Consider the following 6,651-nt stretch of genomic DNA (forward strand, 5'->3'; position numbering starts at 1 on the left):
ATGCTTTGGTTGAAAATTATGTGAAGCCTGATTCCGTGACTGTCAATTTCTTCGTCGAAAGGTATCATGGTGAAACCGATACCATGCACTTCCCTTTTGGGGAGATGACCTTTATCCCTGATGATGCTCAGAACATTCTAGGCTTGAATGTTACCGGCAAATCAATTGCAGAAGGAGTTGAGTCTCTGGACCTAGAATGGTCGAAGTTGCACGCTCTGACTAAGAAGCTGTTGGGTTGAGACTACAAAACTTCTGTGGAGAGATTTTATGAATCCAATTCTGGTAGGACAAAGACAATCAAGTTGACGCTGCTTAAAAAGAAGTTTGAAAACACAAAGCAAAGAAGTTTGAAGGATGGATGGGACCCTGAAGAAATTCTTTATACTGCCGTTGCATACCTGTTATACATCTTGGGCACTAGGGTATTCCCTGACACTAATGGCAACAGGGTTAGTGCGAACTACCTTCAGTACTTGGATCCGTTGGAAGATGTATATGGTTATTCTTGGGGCACCGCGGTAATGACACATTTGATGATGGAGATGAGAAGGGCCTCTAAGGCTAAAACCAACCAATTTGTCGGGAATTTCACTCTACTGCAGGTAATTTTGTTTTTAAACTTATGTTATTATGTATATTGTTCACATGTACCCTTATCGTGAACTTAGAAACAAAACTTATTGCTTCACCTTGGAATAGGTGTGGGCATATGTACACTTCCCCACCTTGTTCAAGGACTGGACCTCCTTGAAGATCAAAGACCTTCCCGAACCCGATACGCCTATGGCTAGAAAATACGAGTTCAACAACACTCCGAAGCCCAGTAACATAGGTCGACTGATCGATATGAGGTTGGCTTTGGACGCGATGAGTACCCAAGATGTTGTCTTCGACCCTTACAAGGAGGTTAGAGGAAACTGCCAAGTTTTGAGGTATGCTAACGTTGCATTCTACCATGGGCCGTTGTTCCACCCAAAAGGATACGTTATGGCCAATCCTACACGTGTGATGCGCCAACTTGGATTCAAGCAATTATCATATATCAAGACGGACTCTTTTCAATGTTTTGTTCTTGACCTTTCTCGGTGCTATTCAACTCCTAATCGGTTGCATGTAGAGTGTGAACCAAAACCGGATCCAACAGATTGGAGGGATAGGGAACCACGTCGTTTGGTAGATATTAGTCAGTGGGATAAGTGGGAGCTTGCGGAAAACGGTGATGAGGTTGATGCCAACTACATGGAAGATTACCTGCAATGGTCACATCCTTTTGTCGTCCGCCCGGATGACGTCCAAGTTCCACCCCAGAAACACCCTCCCGTTCCAACTCCCGCACCGCCACCACCTACGATCGCCCAACTTAATAAGACCGTTGGATTGCTAGTAAGTATTGTTAATTACTTAGTCGTTTAATGTACACATAATCTTATATTATCATATATATACTAATTATGTGTTGTATGTATGAAACTAGCGGCGTCGGTTTGGCAAGTTGAGGAAGCAGTTATGTTGCAAGTACGATGAAGGATCGGGACTATCCAATGAAGAAGTGAAGGAAGTCATGGAGAAGCTTGATAAAATTGAAGAAACCGACCCTAGTGCAAGGGATTTGTTTGGTGAAATTAGGAAGAAACCGGCACAAAAGAAGCAAAAGACCAATTGATTAACTATTTAGTTGTGTTTCTTTTTCTGGATGGTGGTTGTTACGTCTTGAACAATTACGAACTTGTTTTCGTTTGTACCTCATGGTTAACTCTTTAGTTCTTTGGTTTGCTTTTAGTTTATGTTACCTGTATTAAGAACATTTAAGCAGAATCCAGTTGTTTGGTTTGTGTTGAACATGTTTAGGTTTCGAGTGATTGCATTATGTTGAACATGTTTAGATTTATAGTGAAATGTTATTTTTGCAATATTTAGTTACTACAGCTTCCGGCATGGAAAAGCTTTGGTTCAACAACGCCGGTACAGGTTCCGGCATGCGAGAAAATTACAGTTTATTGCCGGTTTCTGGTACCGACGAGGAAATGTTTCAAAGAACCATACCGGAACTAGAAGATTAAAAATTTCATGTTCCTGTATAGAAATTGGAAGGTACCGGCATAGTCGTTTTTCTAAAATCTATGCCGGTTTTATGATTTTTCCCCAAATTTTCATAGTCGACAGAAAACCGGCACTGTAATATTGGTTGCTTCTATGCCGGCAGTCTGCTAGTTTTGAGTATAAATCCATTTCGAATGTTCTTTTATTTCATTCCTAAGAAGTCTATTACATTGGATTTGATACTTTAAATTAAAACATGCTAAAAAAACATAGAATGGATTACATTTGGGTAAAGATTAACTATTTCCATCCCTTTTCAACAATTGCGGAACCTTTGAGCATTTCCCGAATTTGTTCGAAGACATCGTCCGGGATGGGGGTGTCAAGGATCATATTCATTGGGTCTTCTTCTCTTTCAACATATTCCTTTCCCTTCATATAACACCCATCACACCGATCGATAGGCTTGCATTGTCCCTTGTGGTTTTCTCTTGACTCTGCTAGTTCAACAGCTTTGTCAAACCATTGAAACTCATCGCACTTTGGGTGATTCAAACACCTTAGAAACATTCTTCCATTTTCAGCATCATCAGTTTTTGCAATCCAAAACGGCATGTCCCATCACAGCTTCTACACTTTGAATAAATAAATGGACAGTCCATGGCTAGATGAGAAGGTGACTTGCAAATTTGACACTTGCAATGATGACTCTGTAAGAGTAGATTATATTAGTTATGCGTCATAGTAGTGAAGATTATATTGTTAGTAATGTTTATTCTACTTAATTTGAAAATAGAGCTAGATGATGAATCTCTCATCCCTTGTGAAGATTTAACCGTGCTTGCTTTCTTGAGAGAAGGATTTTTTGTTATTTGGTGGGTGGTTTGTGTTGATTTTTCCCAAGGAATGGGGGGTGTTATATACAAATGAATCGCCAACGGTCTTATTTTTCAAAAAACTAGCCGTTTTTTTTTTAATTTCACAAACACCGGCATAGTCTCTATTATAGATCCAATGTCGGTTCTTTGTAACGGCATTGAATGTTGTTGTACAAACATGCCGGTAATGGTTGCATATTTGGCCCAATCTCTGTGAAGAAATTCCCTTGTACTGGCATGGTTAGCTTATGGAAAAATTGTACCGGTACTTGGTTCCGGCAGCTTATGTCACAATTACTTCAATGCCGGGTTTGGTGATTTTCAAAAAAAATAGTCGTTGAGGTTTTTCTCTATATAAAGTGAGCTAATACTTGGGACCAAAAGTCCAAAACTCGTGTGTTCTTATATATTTCCTTGAGACTCTTAACTTAGAAACCCTAAACCCTAGAATAATTATCTATAAATAGCTTAGTATAGTACCTAATCTCATATACAACAAATGGCATCGTTCGACTCGGAGGAAGATTTAGCAATCACCCAAGCATGGTACGCCGAAACTCGTCCTTCAACTATAGATAACAACACGCGGGATTCCATGTGGTTGAAGATTTATAACAAATTTATTCACGATTACGATAACCCGAAAGGAAGAACTGCCAAACAAATCGAGGAATGACACGACATCATCCTAAATGCGGTGGTTGAGTATCTAAAAATGAAACACCGGATCAATCACGCTACTCGCAATACATTTTCCCCTCAATAACTCGTAAGTATCTTTATGACTAATTCGACATAATCTACTCGTTTGCAAATTTTATGAAACAAACAAAGTTTGTGTGTTGTTTTTGTAGCATCAAGCCGTGAAAACACGTTACTTACAAGAAAAGGCGGAAGCATTCATGTTTGAAGCCAACGTCAACCATATTCGGAGTACCTCCAGCTGGGTGAATCGAAAACGGATTCTTCTTGAGAAGATTGATAGTTTAGTGGTGTTTGCTTAGGTTTTTAGGGCATTTGGTTAGGTATTTCGTAAGGTTTTGTGGGTAGATCTCTATGTAAACCCTCACGAGACTATAACTCGTCCACTAGGGTCGCCTAGGGGTTTAAAGGCTTGATGCACGTGCTAAGTGCATTTGTTGTTCCGTCAACAAGGATTACATTTGAAATAAATTAAATTTTCGGCATTCTATGTTTACATAATTCCATGCCGGTACCAAGAACCGGCATGGATTTTATATATTTATTACATGCCGGTACAAAGTGTCAAGCACTATATTGTTTCTGTATATGATAAACCAGGTACAGGCATTGATGATATATACGAAACAACGCCGGCTCCAACTTCCGGCGCGTCGTTTATCCTTATTACTATGCCGGAAAATTCAAAATTCAAATTTTTGCAAGTACAACTTCATTGATTGAGTACAATAACGGCCATATTTGGGCACCATCCTATAAATACACTTTTTCCCCACAAAACAACACACACCTGGTTCCATATACTCTAAAAGCTGATATCATTATATAATATTTCTAACTCTACCAATACCTCAACATACAAAGCAATGGCATCCTTTGATTCAAATGAAGATTTGGCGATCACCAAAGCTTGGTACGCGGAAACTCGAGCTAGGAGCCAGTCCTCCGTAAGGGTGGATTCCGTACCTTTTGGGGTAAGGTATACAACAAATATATGCAAGAGTTTGGGAATCCGAATAGAAGAAGTGTTCAACAGATTCATGATAGGCACCAAGTCATTGAAAGTGCGATACTTGCTTATTTAGAAATCCAAAAACCAATTTTCAATGATCCCCACTTTAACTTGTCCATTGACCAATTTGTAAGTATTGTTGTGGTTTATTTTACGTGATCCATGTTGTTTGATCTTCATACTAAACACCACTAACCAAGTAAGTTTGTGTTATGTTTTTGTAGCATGAAGTCGTCAAAGCGCGCTACTTGGAGGAAAAGGGGGAAGCATTCGCATTCGATTCAAGCTACCAATTCATGGAATCCAAAATCCCGGAGTATGCCCCGGAGATGATGGAGGGTATCGTCCTCGGACGAAGATTGATGGCTTTAGAATTTTGTGTAGGTTTTGTGGGTAGATCTCTATGTAAACCCTCACGAGACTATAACTCGTCCACTAGGGTCGCCTAGGGGTTCAAAGGCTTGATGCACATGCTAAGTGCATTCGTTGTTCCGTCGACAAGGATTAATTTCAAATAAATTACATTTCCGGCATTTTATGTTTGCATAATTCCATGCCGGTACCTTACCGGCATGGATCTTTTATATTATTATATGCCGGAATTAAGTGTCAAAATTCTGAGTGCAATAAACAATGTTCCGGCTTTTTAGTTATATACATTAGCGTGCCGGCAAGTTTGGCATTGTCGAAAATCTAACGTTCACTGCCGGAATAGAGCATTCAATGCATAACGGCTATTTTTTTGAACCATAAACCAGTAAAGACCATTTCCGGCGTGGGATCTAAGATACTGACAATGCCGGAATGTTAAAGTGGAAAAGAGCCGTTGTGTCCTCATCTATTTAAAGGAATGGATACACTTATTGCAGTTGATACCTCAAAAAAAAAAGGTGACCTCCACCATCTCTCATGGCAAAGAAATCACGAACTACCGATTTCAGAGATTTTTATATGAAAAAAAAATCCACTCCGATAGGGAATCAATCATCATCCACCACCAACTCAATTCCCATGATACTAGAAAAACTTAAAAGGAAGGAGCAAACCAAGTCACTTGCCGCAATGGAAGAAGAGATACTTAGAAGGAAAAGAGTAGAAGAAGAGGAAGCAATACAAGAAAAATATCGCAAAGAAACTAAAGAGATAATCGAACGTGTAAAACAAGCGAACATAGAAGCGGATGTTGAGGAAGAAACCGAATGGATTAAGAATTACTTCATAGTTTCGGATTTGCCGGAAGACCACCGCCCTTCAAACCTTTTTTGGGGTCTTGTTGCGGATGGTCCTTATATGTCGAGGTTATATGACGGTAAGTGCAAGAAACGCAAAATGGATTACGGGGATGAGTTTGTAGCGAATCGGACAATTGCCCTCATAAAATTGTGTCGCAAATACAGTTTCTCGCAAGATACCGAGATAATAGGTATCAAGCTCAGGCCGCATATACCAAATGGAGAAAAGAGCCTTTTAGGCATTTCGAAGCTGCGTTGTTTGTTGAATCTCGTACCAAGAAATGATGTTAGTTGCAATTAGCTTGAAATCTTTCATTTAATGTGTTTAATGTTTATGTGTAACGTTGTTTTGTGTTTAATGTTTTTTAATTTATTTCCTTAGTATTATGAAGCCCAATTTGGGTCAGTTTGCTTGCTTAAACCTTTTGGAGATGCGTTAATGATGAATCAAGAATCACTACCGGAGTTGAAATGTGATCAGCATACTGTGTCGGTTTTATGGTTACAATTGAAACTTATTGTCACCAGTACCGACACTGAAATTTGCCGTCTTTCCATGCCGGCATTCTGACGGTTACAAACACAAGTTATGTGGCAGTTACAAACTACTTCATTTCACTAATTTGACGGTTACAAACTATTTTATCCCACTTATTTGACGGTTATAAAATCCTTAATACCATTTTATGCACCGGTTACAAACTCCTTCATTCTATTTAAGTGACGGTTATAGAAAGGAAATTATTCAATCTCCCTTTGTAGTCACTCTCCCATTTTGTTTCATCTT

The sequence above is a fragment of the Papaver somniferum genome, chromosome 7, assembly GCF_003573695.1.
Source record: "Papaver somniferum cultivar HN1 chromosome 7, ASM357369v1, whole genome shotgun sequence".
Taxonomy (NCBI): Eukaryota; Viridiplantae; Streptophyta; class Magnoliopsida; order Ranunculales; family Papaveraceae; genus Papaver; species Papaver somniferum.